Source organism: Haemaphysalis longicornis, unplaced genomic scaffold, assembly GCF_048455015.1.
Source record: "Haemaphysalis longicornis isolate Haplotype H1 unplaced genomic scaffold, Haemaphysalis longicornis Haplotype H1 scaffold_3, whole genome shotgun sequence".
In the NCBI taxonomy this organism is placed as follows: Eukaryota; Metazoa; Arthropoda; class Arachnida; order Ixodida; family Ixodidae; genus Haemaphysalis; species Haemaphysalis longicornis.
Window position 1 is genome coordinate 180,017,707 of NW_027526335.1, and position 20,022 is coordinate 180,037,728.

Sequence of the window (20,022 nt, forward strand, 5' to 3'; positions counted from 1 at the left end):
ACTGATGCCCGCGTAGACTGAGACAGTGTGCCAGCCGTGTATGGCCGCCACGTTTTCGTTTGCAGGAACCGCTTCACGACGTTAACACTTCATTTTAACCGCGTATTTTAATGTAGCGAAGTAAATTTCGAGTTTTACCGACTTCGTTACATCGAGGTTCGACTGTATTAATATGAAGTTCTATGGCTTCAAGCCCATAAAGATGCGTGCCACCAGTTGTTCTCCAGCCAGTTTGTAAACTCCTGGTCTCTCTTTGCCATTCCTGGGCTGCTCTGAGCAGCTCCTGGTCAGTCTAAAAATGCTTCGGCAAGAGATTACGGAGGTGGTGCCATATCACCAATGGTTTTCTTACCAAGCAAGGTGTAGATGCTAACCCGCCTTTGATAAGACAATTTTGTTTCACTCGTGAGGCAAAATTTCACAGGAGATTTTCGGAGTGTTTGCTATGACTCATAGCGAGAAGAGCTCATGGATGCTTTATTGCTCTCGCTATGCGTGAGGTGCTGTTTTTGGAGGAATCTTTGTAACGTTGCAGCACAAGCCACTGCCTAGACTTTTGCTGGCATTTCTCTAAATAAACTTGCATGTCTTCCTCTCCCACTTTTTGCATTAGCTTTTTTTAGTTGTTTTCGTTCATCCACTAATATGTTTCCCCTCATTTAGAATAAAGAGCGCCGTAATCACCACTAACTGTAAATTTCTTATGTTGTCTGCCTCCTTAATACGTTCCAACGCAACTACCAACCATGTTTTATGTGTCTGTTTTGGGTTCAGGTATTAAAGGCGAGAGAGGGTTGGTGCAGTGCAGTGCAGTGTGGTGGGCAATCCCGTGAAAGGCTGGCGCAACGCCTGCGCACGAGGAAGCCGCTCCGAAGAAAAGCTGGTACTACATAGGATGCAGTTCAGACAAAGCAATAGCAAGACAGTACCCCTCGTGGCGTAGGTCCGACGACCGTCCCCGACGTTGCTGGGCAATCCTGGTGTCCGCCCGCCGAGGGACCGGTGTGCCGGTGGCACAGAGCGCGAGCAGCGAGACCCCAAAGCGGCGTAGGTCCACGCTCTGCTCCCGCTGCTGGCCATCGCTCACCTCACCCAATGTGGAGCGCTCTGCCTACAGAGCTCATCAGCTAGCGGACAGACTGCCACTGCCCACAGGCTTGCCGAAGCAAGCACCAGTCCCTCTGCTTGACTGTTTCCCACCATGCCAGCCACAGTGGACTGAAGTTGTACCCGCTTCTTTTCAGTCCTGCTTGCTGTATGCAAATGGCCTTTTTTCTAACCGGTTCCTGGCCGTTTGGATTCTCTAATGTGCATATTCGTCGAAAAGCAGTAGTGTGACTCATGACACTCTGCGCAATCCTGCACATCACCCCTTAAAAAAAGTTACAAATGTTTAGTCCGAGCACCACCGTAACACGATATATTGAGAGTTGCCCAACATCACCTTCAGTACAGGACAATCGGTACACGACTAATGGACTGGAATATTTCCGGAGGCTGGGTGCACAATTAGGTTGTCGTCCGCTTCACCTTGGCGAATCGGCATGATGGAGGAAGCACTGCTGGAAACAAAAGAGATAAAAGCATTTGAAAACCGCTTCGCAAGGACTGGCATTATGTACAGAAAACCGAAATGTTAGCATCGAGGACCAATTGTTCATCCCTCCTTCAATTTTCTTGCAGGTGGGGATGAAAGAAGGGAAAGCCAGTCCGACTGGACGATCGATTTAGTGAATGTTGGCCATAAAATCTCTGTGTGCCTGTACACTGACACCAGAACCGCTGGTCGTTGCTTCCAGATTCCGAGCCACGGCACCCAGAAATGCCCCGGTACCCATCGCACACCGGCCATCGGGACCTGCTGCAGAATGCCCGGTGAGTGGAGAAGCGAGATGAACGTCAACGGAGGCTCCTCGGCCACAAAGCGGCAATGCTGGACATTAGCCCGTCGAGCCAGACACGAGCGCCCAGATGTCAACAGGACGATGACGTGACTGGAGCCTACGGTGAACATGCCCGATGACGCCAACAGACAGCGTTGGTCTTTGGTCTGGCTTGCTCGCAAGATACAACGACTGAGCAAAGCAGCAGCAGCAGGATTACGAGGCGCCCAACCAGAGCAAAAACCCCACGTGCCTGCAGCCATCGTAACGAGCAGGTCTCCCATGACGCCAACAGACAGCGTTGGTCCTTGGTCTGGTTTGCTCGCAAGATACAACGACTGAGCAAAGCAGCAGCAGCAGCATTACGAGGCGCCCAACCAGAGCAAAAACCCCACGTGCCTGCAGCCATCGTAACGAGCAGGTCTCCCATGTCCAGGGAAGAGCTTGGACCCCTCGCACAGAAGCCTTGCCCGTGTCAGAAGCAGCGCATCAGCTCGTGTCGCTATGAGAATACGGCGCTTACGCTCAAGTTTTGGGACACACCACGGCACTAGCACTGCCTCAAACAAAACGTGCTAAGGTTCTGCAACACCAGCGCATGATCGGTGTGCGCAGATGGTGTTAAATGGCCAAAAGGTTCTTTCTGCGTGCGGTTCATGCTGACACAGGTTGTCGGCGGTAGACATGCGTATGGTGGGAGCATGTTGCATCCCCCTTCCCCACATAAGCACCATCTAGCGTTAAAGCTGTCAAGCCCACACCTGCAACGAGCTCTGGCCCTGAATGCCTTGCTCCTCCTTGCGTGCTCAAGCTGGACTTGGCCCAGTTGGGCACACACTGTTTGACAAACTCGTGCTTTTCCTGCTCCTTCGTCCAAGTTTCTTGCACTGTATTTCTACCAACCTCCTTCCGTAACACGTGAAGGTGCTGTAAGAAATGACTTGGTTAATTCTAAAGGACAGCACACGGTTCTCAATAGGGGGCCAAGATTATGAACTTGGTTACACCGAGAGCTTCATTACATTGAGGCTTGACCGGTCGACTGCTTCTCAATAATGGCCCGCAATGTGCATGTTTCCCTGCGTGCCCTCTCTACCCATAACAGGGGAAAGCCCATTTTCACGGTGCCACGCGTGGGCATCTTTTGTGACTGCACATACTTGGGGTGAGAAGAGTCCCACAAAGGTGGCTTTATTCACTGAGTGTGGCTCGAGGGCGCCTACTGCTTGCCGCTGGACGGGCCGATGAGGGGCGCCAGGCTGAGCAGGAGCAGGTGTCGGCGGTAGGCGTCCGTCTGGCGGAACTTCCGGTCGGTGCCGTGCAGCCGGTCGAGCACGCCGAGCGCGCCAAAGTTCTGGTTGAAGTGCAGGTGGTGGTAGTCGTGAAACTCGGGCGAGGGAAGAAGGGCAGGTGGAAGCCCGAGTGGGCGTTGAGCGAGAACAGCAGCAACACACTGAACCAGAGCCAGGCGGTGGCCGGGTGCGAGCCCAGCAGCAGCACACCCAGCATCGGGGGCATCAGGTTGCACAGCACGTGCTCCGCCGGGTGGCAGTACACTGCCGCAATGGCAATGGGCGCCGTCCACTCGTGGTGCCGCTTGTGCACGTGCCGGTACAGCCGCGGGTGGTGCAGCAGCCTGCAAGGTGCCCCCTGATTACCTCTCCGGCAGAAGCATCTACATGCGCGTATCAGATGGTGACACATCACAATGTTACCCGCGGTCTCCCGCAGGCCGGCGTCCTGAGCCCAACTCTTTTTAACCTCTCATTGGTCGGTCTTGAGAGATGTCTGCCGCAATCGGTGAAAATCTCAATGTACGCAGACAATATATGCATCTGATTCTCAGGCCACAACCGGTGTGTGATTCGAGCGAGACTACAGCGCGCTATTAACTCGGTTGCGAAGTTTCTCGCGATACGCGGCCGTGAGATATCACCAGCCAAGTGCGCCGCAATGGCTTTCACTAAGCGGGATGTATCCAAGTACCGTTTAATGGGCGCTGGCATACCAATACCATATGTCGATCACCACAAATTCCTTGGTGTCACCTTTGACCGTCATCTGACATGGACGCCACACGTTCGCAGCTTAAAAGAGAAGCTGTCATTTGCGCAAATTATTGGTATGCTCTCCACCAGCGCTGGTGGATGCAGTGTCAGCTCTCTTTTAAGGCTATATGACACTCTCTGTGAAGGCCTCCCCCGCTACAGCCTCCCAGCACTGACCCCACTCTCCAAAGGGAACTGTAGAGGGCTAGAAAGCCTACAGGCCAAAATACTACGAATCTGTCTTGGGGTTCTGAGGACCACATCCACTGTGAGAACCATGACAGAAAGTAGACGTATTCCGTTTCCTACTCTGCAGGCACTGCAGCTATGTCGAACGCAACTGCGCATAGTAACTACACAGCGTGGGCATCCACTAGCAGCCGTCTACGTGTCCAGGGCGCAGGAGGTCCTACCTTCACATTTACAGGCCCCAGCCGCTTTTCTTCGCCAACCGTGGATGTTCTCTCGCATGAAAATCACAACCACTGTTCCTGGCTTCAAGCGAAAAGCACACTTGCCGGCCCCAGCTTTGAAATTTTTTGCCTTGGAGTTCATTATTACTTACTATATATATATATATATATAGACCCTATACGCATGTGTACATGGATGGATCAGCGACAGGTACCTCTTAGGTGATTGGGATTTGTATTCCCTCGTCGCGAACCACCATTTGCGTCCCACTTAGACACAAGACGTCAACGATGGATACCGAGCTCACTGGGCTGCGTGCTGCTTTTCATTACATCTAAAGCAGCCACCCAATAAATGGGCTTTTTTCACTGATTCCCGGTCCGCTCTAGTGTGCTTAGGATCACTACCGAAAGATCAGATGACATGGGAGATACATCATCTGCACCTCCAAGCAACACTACAGCGGCACAGCGTCGAACTGCAATGGCTTCCTACTCACTGTGGAGTCGCCGGAAATGTTACAGCTGATACTGCAGCCTCATCGGCCCGCAGCCTCTCTGTTCCACCGCTGCCCGTTCCTTTTACAAGAAAGGATGCGGCAACCCTCGCACATTCTATTGCCTGGAGAACGCAGCGGTGCATTTGGACCGACAAGAAACGTCAGTACACGCATCTGCATATCATTGACCCTAAATGCAGCTTCAAGATGCCTCCTGGGCGCAGTAAGCCTGAGGAAGCGGTATTGCACCGTCTCCGTCTAAACGTGGCGTACACACGGCATTTCCTCTGCAAAATTCAGCAAGAATCTTCACCACTCTGTCCAACACGCCATGTAACAGAAGACATCAAACATGTCATCTGTACCTATCCAAACTTCACAGTGCCAAGGCAGACTCTCCTAACATCTTTGTGAATACCGCACCACGCAGGCCTTGAACTAAGGTCAGTTTTGGGCCCTTGGTCGGACCCACGCCAGGCCGTACGGGCTACCAAAGCTCTGTTGGTGTTCTTGCGTAGTACTGGCTTGGAACAAGTGTAAATGCGCTTGAACACTCGTGTGCATCACCTGGTTGTTTCATTATTTATTTATTTATTTATTTATTTATTTATTTATTTATTTATTTATTTATTTCAGTTCACAGACCCTCATGTTTTTGTTCCTTCATATGGCGTAGCATGCTAAGCGATATGGCTCGGCTAACCTCGCTTTGACCATTAAATGCATTCTCTCTCCCTCTCTCTGAATCCTTGTGATGCCACGAACAGCCAAGAAATTTCATTTGGGAGGTGGCTGAAAGCCACCACTAATTCAGTGCTGTGGTCAATTTTTCCTGTTTATTTTAGGTAAAAAATACTTTTGTAGGGCCGATTTTCCTCATCATATTTATTGGGAGTACAAAAATTCGTAGTTCAGATCTAAAAATAAGCGAAAAAAAACTAAAAATATGAAAATGAGGTTTGTAGGCAGCACGAAGATAGTTTGGGCAGCTGTACACAAGATCTAGCAGTGCATGTACAGGGCATGTACAGTGTATGTGTACAGCAGTGCAGTGCTGTACACAAGATCTAGCAGTGCATGAGCAAAACACAAATCCCGGTTTTGCGTTTAAAAAAAAAAACAATAAAAAACTTTACACGCAATACTGTGATTGGCCTTTCTGACCCCCGAGCTTAGCGACAGCCCTGGCAGCACCCGCATACACCCACCGGTGGCCGTAGTACAAGGCGGCCTCCTCGATGAGCACGCAGACGGCCAGCTCGAAGAGCATCCAGGGGAAGGAGGGTAGGAGGGGGCTGCGGTCGTAGCCGCGCCACTCGAGCAGCGCGTGGGTGGCCAGGGCGAAGGGCAGATCAACGACCAGCTGGTTGAACAGCACCTGGCGCACCACGCGCCACACCTGGGCGCCCGACACCGGGTAAGGGGCCCCCGGCTGCATCTTGTAGCGCAGTAGGAAGGCCGGCCGCCCCGTCAGGTCCACGGCCGTGTACACGCCGCCCACCAGCCAGTACAGGGCAAAGGTCAGACCGAAGGTGCCCCACACCCACCGGCAGTAGGCATCCCCGCCAAACAGGGCATCCACCGCCTCCCACCGGCTCTGCCCGAAGTCCCCCGAGGCGCCCCAGAATCGCTGCAGGTGCCTGCGCCCACCCACCACCGTCGTTCAGCTGCATTACTACAATTTTACTTGGGGCACCGCCCGGGACCCATGCAGCCTTGCTCACAGCACCAGAGGGTGCGCGAAAGCCCAATTTTTACATCTACCAGCCTCACCGACGATAGAAGGAGGCCTCCAAAAAGTACAATGGCACCTAAGACACTAAATAACCGCGCTCCGACTGGCATTCACTCGCAAATATAATTAACGAAATGTACACTGTTACTCATGAGCCATCCACACGTGGCCTCCGCGATTTGATGCCGGCGGCGCGCCGTCGCACACACACACACACACACACACACACACACACACACACACACACACACACGCACACACACACACACACACACACACACACACACACACACACACACACACACACACACACACACCCACAACGGATACCCAGAGCGTTCGAACAACTTAAAAGGCAAAAAAGCATACTTTCGCGCAGCGATATCGCGCGATAATGATGTAACAGCGAAAAAAGAAATCAGCACGCTGGCATTCACTCTGCCCGAGATGACAGAACCCTTCTCGGCATTCGCCTTTCAAGCAAACGACCACTAAAGCGGCGTGCAAAGGCAATCGTGGGTGTTAAACAACGTACGTTAAACAACTTTGTACTTGTAGGATCGAGTCAAAACACATAGACTATATATTCAAGTTTTCTATCCCGAAGACGCGACAACGAAGGCTGATTTACAACTCCAAGCGCAGGCAGTGTCGGCCAGACGAGCCTCGCTTCAACCTTAGGCTAACGGCGCCGCCTCGCGGCGTGTGTCGGAGTTAGCAAAATTACACCGCTCCCCTTGCTTCCGCGCCGAATGGGACGGCCGGAGCAACGGCGCGCCGCCGGCAGCAAATCGCGGAGCCCACGATCCGCACACGGCCGGACTGGAGCAGCGGCGAGCGCGCACTTTCATACGGCCTGCGCACCCAAGAAGGAACCAATACAGCAGATTCTTGACAGTGGGGGCGCTTCGAACCAACCCTCTGCCCTTCCAACCCGCCTTTCTGTTAGTCGACATCGCCTCTGGCCGGCCGCGCAGCTGTGTGTTTTTGACAGCGCGCTTCGCTGCGGGCGGGCCGCTCAGCCCGACCGGAGCGTGAATAGCAGAATCACGTTTAGCTAAGCGATAACCCTATCTCCCTCGACGGGAAATGATTCGCGTCACTGGTCGTGCCCTGTGCGTGTGCAAACCAAGACATCATCCGAAAGGAAAAATAAAAAATAAGAAATTATATTTCAGTCACGGAAAGTGCTGTGTTTATTTGCCTGTCTCACCATTTTCATATAATACAGTCGCTGATAAGATATGAAGACCTCGCATATTTTTCGTCATGCGCCCCGCGTTGAAATGTTTCTTTCAAATGTTTGATTCGGCGCTTCCGAATGATAATGTTAGGCTGTTTGACCCTATTAGACCGAAAATTCTGAAGGGGCTAAGGAATCACCTATTTTAAGAACGCCCATGTAAATTAACACTGGCAGGTATCACCTGTAGCCACGGCAGGGCTAGGGCAGCGGCAAATCCGCGCGCACCGCTTCTCTACCCCGCCCGTGCTGTGGGTCAACTGGCGAGGGTTGGCCCGAAGCGCCACAAACTAGCGGCGGTGAAAGGTGGGAACTATACCCGAAGCGCAGGCCGTATGAAACTGCGCGCCCGCCGCTCGTCCAGCCCGGCCGTGATCCGCATTATGCATTTCAATGTTACTTCGGTAGAGGGCTCTACCAGTTTGTGTGGACAACAAAGCCGCTCTAAAAGAGACAAAGGAGAAAAAGGAAAAGAAAATATGGGCACATTCATTTCACTGGCAACTAACCAGGCAAGTAGAGTGGGTACATTTATTTCATTGGCAAGTAACCAGGCAAATTCAGTTCCTGCTAGAAGTGTAAGTAAACAGGCTGAATCTGACCTTTGGGAGAGATCATGTTGGCCCTGTACGAGTAGATGGTGGCCCGCACTGGAAGCAGGCCCCCCCTCCAGCCGCCCGCCCCCCCTGCCCTGGAGGCCGAGGTTCACATGGACATCCCGGGCCTGCGCAGCAAGCGGCGGACGTCGCACTGCGGGCAGCTGCAGCTGGCCCGGGGCAACCTGGAGGGCCACACCCTGTTATACACGGATGGCTCCGTGCGGCAGCGGAAAGGTTCGGCCACGGCGGCGGCAGTGCTGGGGGAGGCCACCAGGCAGGCCCGGCTGCACTACGCCGAATCATCCGCCACGGCCGAAATGGTGGGCGTAAGCCTTGGCCAGGACCTTCTTCTGGAGCTGGAGCCGCCCCCCGAGCGCTGCGCCCTGCTGTGCGATTCTCGAGTAGCCCTACTTCGGATCCCGGAGGGCGTCCCGCGCTCCCTCCTGGTGGGGGCAGTGCGGGACAAGGTGGCACAGCTGGCTCAGCGGGGAGCTCGCATGCGGCTACAGTGGGTGCCAGGCCACATTGGGCTGGAGGGCAACGAGGGCAGACAAGCTCGCCGCCGACGCCCACGAGCTGCCCCCTTCGCTCACGGCAGCCAGGCAGCTGCGGATGACGCCCGCCTGCTGATCCAGCGGCATGTACGGGCTCAGCACCCTGACCCGAGGTTGGCCGCTGGAGAGGCCCCACCACCCGTGCGGGCCACACGGATGCCACGACAGCAACGCTCGGCTGTACTGCGCCTCCGCGTGGTGTGCGTGTGGGCGGCCGAGCGAAAACACCACCTGGAGCTCATCGACGATCCGTCGTGCCAGCACTGCCGGGCTCGAAGAGATACTGTGGCCCCTAGGCAGTGCCAGAGAGCGGGGCAGAGTCCATGAGACCCTGGGGTCCTACTTGGACGCCTCAGGACTCCTCCCGGCTCTCCGCTTTCTCCCCAGCTAAACTGAACTGTGGCCGTTTTTGTGTGTGGGGGGGTGGGGGAAGGGTGGAGGGCTTTTTTGTTTTTTTGCCTTCGTGTTTTAGCGTTTACCTTGTATATATTGCACATATATGTCCTGTTAGACCTGTATTTATGTATATATGTATCCTCTCCTCTCTATCCTCCCTTACCTGTACAACTGTGTTCCCCATTCTCCACACGCCCCCTCCCACCAGCAGGCGTTCCGGTGTCCACCCTCAGGAGAGGCAAACTACGCCTGCTGTTCGTCTTTCCTTTCCTTGTTAACAATAAATTCATTCATTCATTCATCCGGGCTCAAACGACAATGCTGTTTTGGTAAAACATTGGAACATAATTAGTGTGGTACATGATCATTATCATCTACTAATCCTTATAGGGTCCATGCAGACAAAATATAAGTTTGTTTTATTAAAAATATTACGTGTTTTATAGTGCCACAGAGCTTGTTTGGAACCACGCAATGGTCTATTCACTGACATATTAATCAATTTAAGTTAAAATTTTGATTCTCCCACGAAATCGCGGGTTTCCGTGACGTCTGCAATGACATCATATGTGCTGGGACGCCTCGTTTACCGTCAGCCAAGCTAGATGGCACCACCATACCGTGGCTGGCTGTTACCGTTACCGTTCCTGGAACACCCCTCGGCGCGCTACCCACAAACCTATCAACGGCACAGTAAACCTCACATGCAGCGGCCCCCACTCCCGACACCTCGAAGACCTTAACGTGTACGTCGAGTGAGCGTGCGACCCCTTTATGGACTATTCATACCGACGAAGTCGTCACACGGGGGAACACTGCTAAGCCTAACGCATTGCCTCGGCGCGGCCGGCCGCCATGGCTGCCTCGTCAGCCCCCAGCCAGTCCCCGCCGACAACAATGAAACCCACCGACACACAACGCCCACCAACCTCGAACGGTCGCCCTCTGGGTCCGGACCGGGAAGAACAACTCGAAGAAAATAACATGGACTTCCAGGAGCACGTGGCATCAAACAAAGCAACGCATCCTGGTGACAGAGCGAATGCTACCAGACAACCGGAAGAGGCGGGTGACGACGCAAGCTGGACCCAAGCCATCAGCCGTCGTACCAAACAGAGACTGCTCAAAGAAGCCCGTCTCCGCACCGTAACCAACGCTACCATCGAACACGCCACGAAGGCAAGTACCCTCGGCACGTTGCCCATTAAGCCTACCGAACGGCAGAGCAGACCACGCACGAGGCTGCCCCCACTGCCAAAGGAAGATGTAAAAATAATTATCGGGCCGAAACAAGGACTTGGGTTTGGGTTTCGGGTTATATAAACAAGTCTCGTTTCTAAACTTTCTCCTTTCATTTATTATTGTCCACAGAACCTGCATGACAGGGTGCCACTGAAATGCCCCAAGCGGCCCGTTTCGAAAATTGTCGCGGGAGGCTCCGGACTGCTCACCACTCTCACCGCGGCTTTCGCGACACGTTCACGACCGAGATTTACGTTTTGATGCGTTCGAAATATAAGTTTATGTGGAGCAGTCACTCTGTTAGCAAGTGTGGTGTATTTATGAGAGTGCAACGTTTCTGACGCGATCTTAGTGCGGTACATTCGGTCCGTATAAGTGCCAGTCATGTGACACAGGCCGGCGTCGTGAAAACAGTGTATGCGTGGAGCTGATTGCCATTACACTGCTCTAAAATTTACTAAGTGTCTCCGTATCTCCGTAAGCAGTGTTCTTTCAGATTGTCATGCTACAGCTATTCACTACCTTGTAAACTGGTTTTGCGTGCTCCTATAATCTAGCGGAGCACTCATACCTGACGACGCCAATTACGCTTCGCACCTAAGATATTGATGAATACCCTGGACAAGCCAATGTGGCATAAGATTTCACGCACATTCTACGAAATAAGTACGACCGATGATACAAAATTCTATGCTGGAATCAGCACACGACAAAAAATTTAATGCTAGGTCGTCTTGTCACGAGGTCAGCACCCGCAATCGATCATATCTTCTACATATATCTTCCGCGAACAGCGCTGAGATGGCCTTACAGAGTAATCCACGTCTGCGAGTAAAAGCTTCTTCGAAACATCGTCATATGACACAGGGAGCCTGCAGAATCTAGCACAAACTGAAATCAGAGGGCGTTACCAGATACCAGACTCTTCCACCGACACCGTTTATCGCTTGTGAACTTACTGTATACTTAAAAAATGCGTCCGCCGAGCCGTCAGCTGTTCGTTGAAGTCGAAAAACGAAAGGAAAGTGAACGCACAGCTTGTGTGTGTGAATACTAAAACTTTCATTCCTTGATTTCACTCCGCACTTGTAAACAACGACAGTTAAGGGTCCCCCTCCTCTCCCCCCTTCCCCTATGTCTTGCAAAATATGAGTGCATTTCGCATCAAGTTGGTCTGGCGAGTACTACCTTGCTTAAGTTCCAACAAACTTCTTCAGTATTTCATTCCCGTATGACTGTTCTGTTTCTTCTCGACTTGGCAAACCATTCATTTTTCCATGGTTTAAGTAACTTTCCTTGGTCCTTGCTATGAGGCGTGAGTGGGCAGTTATTTAAAGGGACAGACAACCGATTTTTGTCGCGTATATGTTCTCTTGCTCATAAGAAAGCCAGCGTTTATATAGCCCGGTAACCACAAGCAATTTTTAAACAAATTGGCGGAAATAATTTTAATTTGGCAGCAAACTTCCTGAAATCGGAAGCGTGGTGGTTCGTAGTGTCGAAACTTGACACTACGTGTCCCTGTCATGTGACCTGCAAACCTAGAAGCTACTGTAACTGCTGAAACGTTTATTTACGTATTGAAAACATTTTAATACAAGTATTTGTACAAGGTTAAATTGTATTTGTATTTATAAACATTATTCTGAAATTTTTAAAGACAGGCCGCCCGCCGTTGCTGGGTGGCTCTCAGTGTGGCTAAGTGAGCCTCCATGCCCAGAATCAACGGCAGCGTTCAGTGAACAGACCCAGCGAAGGAGCTTTGACGATTCTGCCTGAGTCAGGGGCGTTTGTTCTGCCAAAATATTTGATTTTAGTTTCTAAATACGCCAACGTCAGCTTTAAAAAAATCCAAACGTCGCACCCGGGGAGAATCGAACTACCCACCTCCACAACGTGAAGCTAGATTCTACCTATCGTCTATCCCAACAGATGGTGCATTCGTGCAAAATAGACCGTTGCATTAAAAAAAAACATAAAGGAAGAGGAATTGGCCTGCGACTCAAACTTTTTTAGCTGGGGACAAGTGTTTAAATATCGTTTTTCATTTCGCATACAGACAAAAGCAACAAAAGTATGTTGCCCAGCTACTCTATGTCATAGTTGCCAGCATTATTTTTGGCAGTGACACATACGGTTCGTAGATCTAAAAATTTCGATTTAAAAGCCGTGGAATATACTTAGCATTTTTATGAGAGTCACAAGGTATTGTCAGGTATTGGATAATCACATCTCCGAAACATATTTTTCTACGACGTATATATACGAAACAAAGCTTCATTCTTTGTCCGCGCTGCAAAACGAAACCAACCTCTCACTGTGCCAGTATCAGGTCTAAACGAGGGGACAACAGAATTCGCTTGTGCCTGACGTATACGGAGGTGACAGTCGTAATATCTGTTGCCAAAGCCCAAAGCCTAGAAGCGCGCAGAACCGCGTCCCCTATTAGCTTTTGTTGGCATTCGTGCACTCTGCCAAACGCAGCTGTTTTTTTTTTGAAGAGTCCTAAACGTACTATTTGCTTACAGACATCACCGTAGCAAGTTGTTTAGTGCACGGAAAGGCAAAAAGGAGCGAAAGAGAACCATAACACTGCATGAGCCTCTATCAGCCACGCAGTGCTCCTCCCGTAAGTGCCGCAGAGATGCGGCGGCAGGAGGCGCAGCGATCAGGACGCTCGAGGCCTATAGCCGAGACGCAGTTTTTGGTGCATTGGTAAACAACCACAGTGATTAAAATAAATTTGCCACAGAATGAGGTTTGCCAGAAAAATGCGAGCTTTCACGAATGTGCTCCTGGGACAAATGTTAAAGCACATGTACAGAGGTTGTGCTGCCACCTTTACTTGAATGCAGAGACTCTAAAAGTCCTGATCAAAAAATATTCTATAAAATTCTACAATGTTCTATATATTCTACAATGTTCTATAAAAACATTTGCATTTTCACGTTTTTGTACGCTTTACTAAAATTTCAAAAATCAAATTTTAAGTTTTTAGGAAACGTATAGATTCCCTAGTAGCATAAATTGTTGCCGCAATGTCCCTGCACTGTTGCCACTGTCGTGTAATGTTAGGCAATGTTACGCAACGTGGTGACAATGTTGCTGAATGTGACCAACGTTTCTACACATTCAGCAACGTTTACAAACAACGTAGCTCGTATGCCCATTCGTTAGGTTGCAGTAACGTTGCCGAAAGTGGGCAGATGTTTCTACGCATTCAGCAACATTCATGCAACACTTACAATGTACAAGCAGTGTTGCCCGTATGTACATTTGTTACGTTGCAGCAATGCTGCCAAATGTGGGCAGATGTTTCGACGTCTAAAAAACCGGTGGAGCCAGTTAAAAACCAGGCAGGTGACCGCCCCAGCGATTCACGCGATGCAACCACAGTTAAAGTAGCCAGGGAGAAGTACTTGCCAGGTGAGCGTGTTGCGCCCGTCCAGCAGTACCACGAGCGCTGTTCCCAAGATGAACACGGAGCTCTTGAGCGACGGCAGCCGCTGGCCTCGGGGCTCCTCTGCCAGCCGCTCCCCTGCTGGGCGGAAGCAGCAGAAGCACCATCTACCATCGCGCTGCACCCCACCACGTCCACTCGACACACTACCACGTACAGCACTCACTTCCCCAGGTGTTATTATGCAGGGTGTTTCAGTGAACACTTTCAGAAATTCCTGAAGGTAGGCTTTTCAAGGAAAATAGGAATTATCTTAAGGAACAAGCTATCAGGTCCGGCGGACGTCAGCAGTTATGAGAAAAATGCGAATTACATAGTTAATTAACTAAAACTCTCTAATGAACTTTTTAATTAGCGAAGTTTGGCGGTTATTGCCAATGGCGAGTTTGTAGCCACGGAGACGACGATAACGGACCAGTTTTTAAAGCAAAGAAAAATGCACTCTGTAGAGCCCTGCAGCCCGCAAAAATCAAGTTTTTTTTTCCCCATGAAACCGAAACGCAGCGCACATGGTGTGCCAGAAGTCTAGTGCAAACGCAACATCAGCTGATGACGTGTTGCAGTGACTGTGTCGCCCAATTCAAAAAGGCTCTGGTGATTCCCCCCGCTAGGGAATCAGCTGATATCAACTCCATCGCCTCTTGTATTTTTTCAATGATCAACGCTCACCTTATACCACGGCTAGCGTTATCTTTTGTTTCGTTGGTAGGCGCAAGAAAGAGGCTAGCCATTGGCCACAACACGGTCGCCCATTTCGGGAGTCCTAGTGGGCGTTGGCGACAGTTTTGCTTTTCTTTTTTTATTGACTCAACCACATCTGACGCGGCTACCAGACGTGCAAGATGTGAAACGTCACCATCCGTTCCTTTTTTTTCGTTAGGTTTATTTCCTGTTCGTTTATAATCTCTGCGTGTTAGAAAGCGCATCAGACAAAGGAAAGGTTTGTTTGCTGGAAGAGGAGGGCTTTCGCGGCTGTGGCTGCTTGCTGAGGCTTCCTAGCTAGGGAAAATTGCACTTACATTTCGAATTGGCCGCCACATTCATTGAAACACGTCACCAGCCGACGTTGCGTTCGCTCAAGACTTCCAGCGCTCCTTCAGCGCCGAGTTTCGTTTTTGAGCGGAAAAAAACGGCAAGTTTCCTCACGCTACAGGGCTTTAAGCACCGACTTTTTCGTTGTTTTAAAAACTGATATGAAATCGCCTTCTCTGGGGCTACAAAATCACCATTGACAACAACCACCAAACTCCGCTAATTAAGACGTTCATTAGTAGAGTTTAATTACCCACCTAACTAATGTGCACACCCTTGATACTATCTGGCGTCCGCCACAGCTAGCAATCTCCTTCTGAAGAGGGTTTCTTTTTTTCTCGAAGAGCCTATTTTTAAGAATTGTTGAAAGTGTTCGCTGAAACACCCTGTGCCTCCCCCAGCAATACTTCTGCTACCTCAATGGCCTTTCGAAGGCAGCCTCAGAAGCACAGGCAGAGCACGTGCCACGTTTAAAGAGGCCGAATCTGCACGTGGACATGCAGGGGACAGGGTCTTTGATGACAACGCAGGCGTCAGAAATATCGCTCCTGCGGTGGGCGAAGAGAAAACCACATGGGAACTCAGCTGTGCTCTGATCAATGACTGCATAAACGGTGCGTCAGCAGGCCCTTCAGCTTATTAACGGAAGGTGCCCATCTAGGCAACAGTATTTTGTTACAAGACAGACAAGGAGCAGCTTCGATGTGCGCAAATCAGTATCCCTTTAAGGGGGCGCATGGGTCTCTGATCAAAAACTTTATTTTTGCAGTTGGTATGATAAAAATTGGGGGACATATTTAGTTCTTAATTCTGATTGTAGATATAAAATGTAGATGCAAAACGAATATATTCAAATTTATTTTGATTTTTATATTTGATTTTCTGACAGCTTTTGTAAAAGAAAGTGCTGGAGGAATACAGCTGAACAAGGTACCAGTGAACTCTGCACAAATCAAGGAGTGCAATAAGACTAAAATACAAATCAAGGAGTGCAATAAGACTAAAATTATCATTCTAATTCTTCTGTAGCAGGAGTTACAACTGTGTGAAGCTTGGGCCTGGAAGGCAAAACTGGTTTTTCAAGCTCCCACGTTCCAGGCCCAAACTTCAAACAGCGTAACTCCTGCTCCATACCAAATAGAATGATAATTTTAGCCTTTTTTTCTCGTTGCGCGTTTTGTCAACAGGAGGAGCAACGTGGAGCTGTATGTGGAATTGGCCGCGTTGCTCCTGTTGACAAAACGCACAACGCGAGAAAAAAGTCTAAAATTATCGTTCTATTTGGCCTTTAGCATGAGCAGTCTTGGGCAGTAACTAGTTAGTAGTAACGCGTTACCGGTTACTAGTTACTTTTTTCAGTAACTTGTAATTGTAACTAGTTGCTTTTAAGTTAGAGGAACTTGTAACTGTAACACTGTTACTTTTTATGGAGTAACTGTGGCAAGAAATACCGTTACAGTTACTTCCTTTCTATAAAAAATTCCAACAGCAACACTCGTTAACGGCCGATGTACAGTTTGCGCTTTCCACTTTTTCGGACTTTCTTGAGCAGCACCTTCGCCTACTTCATGCATGCCAGCTCACTCCCTTCGCATGAGTGAAAAACAGCTGGACTAGAAATGTTTAGGCGTGCGCGTGTGCTTGGCGCCCCACGCGGTCAGCTAAGGGCTCGAAATTCCTCAATGTGAGCTGCAGTATTTTCCTCAGCAGCGCGATATCGCTCTCACCCAGGTCATAAATAACGGTGCACGTGGACGCACGTGGACGCATGTTGACCCTAGAAGTCAGAGTACGACGCGCGGTGGCACCATTTTCGCCCCATCTGGAGCGCAGTAGAAGTGTTTGACACAAACGCGAACAGGAAAACAAACATGCGTAAACACCGCAACAACGCACTGAAACCTTTGCACTTTCGCAGAAGCCTGCAAAATTCCGGATGCGTCACCTTCTCATTAGCGACGTGCAGCCCCGTTTGTGGGGTCATAAAACGCCGTGGGGAGTCTCTCGGCGTCCCAGTGCTCGTCCAGCCCCGTGCGCGCTGTAGAGGGTTCGATTCACAAGTCGCAGTTGCTTGCTACCATTGTGCTCTTTTGAGACCCCTGGCCGTCTTTGGGACCACGTGGTTGGGGCCCCTGTTCTAGAGGTTTCGTCGAGCTGTCAACAGTGCTCGAACGAGGTCGACGAAGTAATAAATTCCACGCCCCTTCACACATACGATGACCACAACACAACAGCCAGCATGTTGGCCGGCAGACTTCTGACTACGCTGCCGCTGCACGAGGAAATATTTTTGGAGAGCCTCGCGACTTCGTTCCCAGAGCTGGAGCAGAAACGAATACTGTAGCTTCATCTGTTTCTGAATGTTGGGCGCAAAGAATACTTGGGCGAGCTTAACGAAGGGCGAGCTTCGTGCAGAATCCAAGTGGGCTCTGGGATCGGGGACGTGGTTGCTGTGGAAGGCTGGGATTGTGAGAACAGGTCGAGGCGACAAAATTCGCCTTTGTGAGGACAAGGAGGCGCATGAAAAACATTAAAACGTCCAGTTCAGTTTCCCTTCGCTTTGGAAATAACCTTGTCTCATTCCGGAGGAGGGGGGGTGGTATGGGAGTTAGGGCGGGAGAACGACTCCGAGTGCTTACGGACAAACGTCGCTTCGGCAATAGCTCAAATTGGTCTCCCTCTCCGACAACAAGTACGAAATAAAATGTTAACGTAGCGCTTTTTTTAGTATCCTTCAAAAACACGTCGACAACCGAAGTACTCCCAGATCCGTTTCCCCTTTCCTCCAAAGAGCCTTCCGCCGATCCACGCCCCCCCCCCCACCCCCTTTTCCCCTTCACCTTCACTATGCAAGGCGGTCAAGCGTCGACACTGTGGGCGAAAATAAATTTAGTGGACATTGAATGAATGTTTCGTCTGTTTTGTCCTCAAGTACGGTATAGTATAAGTTCAGCCTCCATGTTCGTCCATTAAACGTTTGGCAGCCATGTCTCTCGACACAGAACAAGTGCAGTTCGGCCTCCGTGTTCGTCCATTTTGTAAACGCTTGGCAGCCATGTCTGTCGGCACAATGCAAGTACAACCGTTGCCTGGGCCCGCATGCATTCGTACGTTTCTATTAAATAAGCTAAATCTTCTTATCTAATACTTAGTTTCATACAGTAGCGAAAAAGTAACGACGTTACTTTTTTACAGTAACTGTAACTGTAACTAGTTACTTTTGGAAAATTCGCAACTGTAACTGTAACAGGGTTACTTTTTTTGTGTTAGGTAACTGTAACTGTAACACTGTTACTTTTTTTCGGTAACGTGCCCATGACTGAGCAGGAGTTACAACTGTTTGAAGTTTCGGCCTGGAACGTGGGAGCTTGAAAAACCACTTTTGCCTTCCAGGCCCAAACTTCAAACAGTTGTAACTCCTGCTACAGACGATATAGAATGATAATTTTAGTAGCTACCTTCATGCACTATTTAAGGGAACAGCACTGGCCGCGTTGCCATGGAGACAAGTCAAGTGCGGCGCACCAGCTGCTGTCACCCGTCACCGCCTGTACGAGTCGCAAAATCGCGCGAAAAAAAAAACGGCAATGACGAAATGTCGCCACTGGTGGGTAAAGAGTCGGGCATTAGGCCACGGCGTACATGCAAGAATTGTAGCGCTGCGAACATTACAGGCCCGAGCCTAAAGATCGCTAGTATGTCGGGGACAAGATACGAGGTCCACCGATGAATGTCGAATTTCAATTTCCCGTATGATTTATATTACCGCGAGGAATCGCAGAGAAAGCCTTGTCATTGCAAAGGCATGAGCAGATTTGATTCGCCCCCAGCAACAGCTGGGGTAAAGCCCACGTGGAACTACGCAGCTCTATTGTACTATTGAAAGCTGGTCCAACACGCGAAGCTTACCTTGCTGCTTCTCCAGCATCGCACGCGCTCGCTCTAAGTGGGCAAGAAGCAGAAAACTAAGGCTCCCTCAAGAGAACAGCGACTTCGCAAAGAAAAGGTGACTCGGGCCGATACTCGTGACAGACTGCGTCATGCGGGTCACGTTCGATTTCCCACTTCTGGCTGCCCCGGCTTTTCTTTTCTCCATGGCCTGCGGCATGGAGGAAAGAAAACTCAGGAGAGGCCCCTCTAGCCACCGGTTAATTAGGAGGAGTGTGGAAGAAGTGGCGTAATTTTTTCACGGCCATCGTACGCCGACGTCAACCGCGTCCTAGCAACGGCGCCGAAGGCCGTGGGAAATGACGCCGCAGACGACAGTTGAGCGAGCGACGTCGGAGGAGGTAGCGTTTCCGCGCAAAATACAAGCAAAAAAGGGCTGCTGACCAATATGGCGGTTCCGGCTGCTCTAGAAGTGACGTCAGGGCCTCTCCTAAGCTTTTATTTCCTCCATTCGAGAGCCGGCCATTCGCTTTTCTCGGGCAGCCCAAAACGTCACTTCAAGCGGAGCCAGAACGTCTTCGATTTTAGATGCGACTGCATCTCATTCACTCGCCTTGTCCATGCAGCGTCGTCGGCGTTGTTGTCGTCCGCCCCTCCACCCTTCTCCTCGCCGCGCGAGCTGCGCTCCCTGCCGCTCACCCCCTCTCCTCTCCGATCCCCTCTCTCGCGAGGGGCATTGGATTGGATTCGAATAAGTTGGCTTGGCTTGGCTTGGATTGGATTGGATTAAAGGGGATTGTGTTGGATTGTGTTGCGTCATAGCCGCGGCAGACACACTGGCGCCGGCGCATGTGCAGTACTCTCTCTTCCGCGGTCTCCTCTCCTTCGGGCGCGCTGCGCATATAACCGGTGTGCCGCTCTCCGGCGGCCTTTCGGTCGACGGTTGCTCTCCGCTTGCGCTTGAACCCCCCTCAGCGTCGCATCACACCGGGGTTCCCACGAGGGGAGGTGGGCGTAATTTTTTTTCTG

General features: G+C 50.6%; 1 pseudogene across 1 annotated transcript; it reads right to left on the reverse strand.

Annotated features, from left to right (window-relative positions):
- Positions 1-2,534: 2,534 nt before the first annotated feature.
- Positions 2,535-19,033, reverse strand: LOC144175568 (fatty acid hydroxylase domain-containing protein 2-like; annotated as a pseudogene). The gene is made up of 6 exons (XR_013323652.1): positions 19,015-19,033; positions 14,037-14,151; positions 8,946-9,267; positions 8,425-8,618; positions 6,053-6,484; positions 2,535-3,519 (listed from the first exon to the last, which is right to left on the reverse strand). The product of XR_013323652.1 is annotated as a fatty acid hydroxylase domain-containing protein 2-like (transcript).
- Between the last annotated feature and the right edge of the window lie 989 nt (positions 19,034-20,022).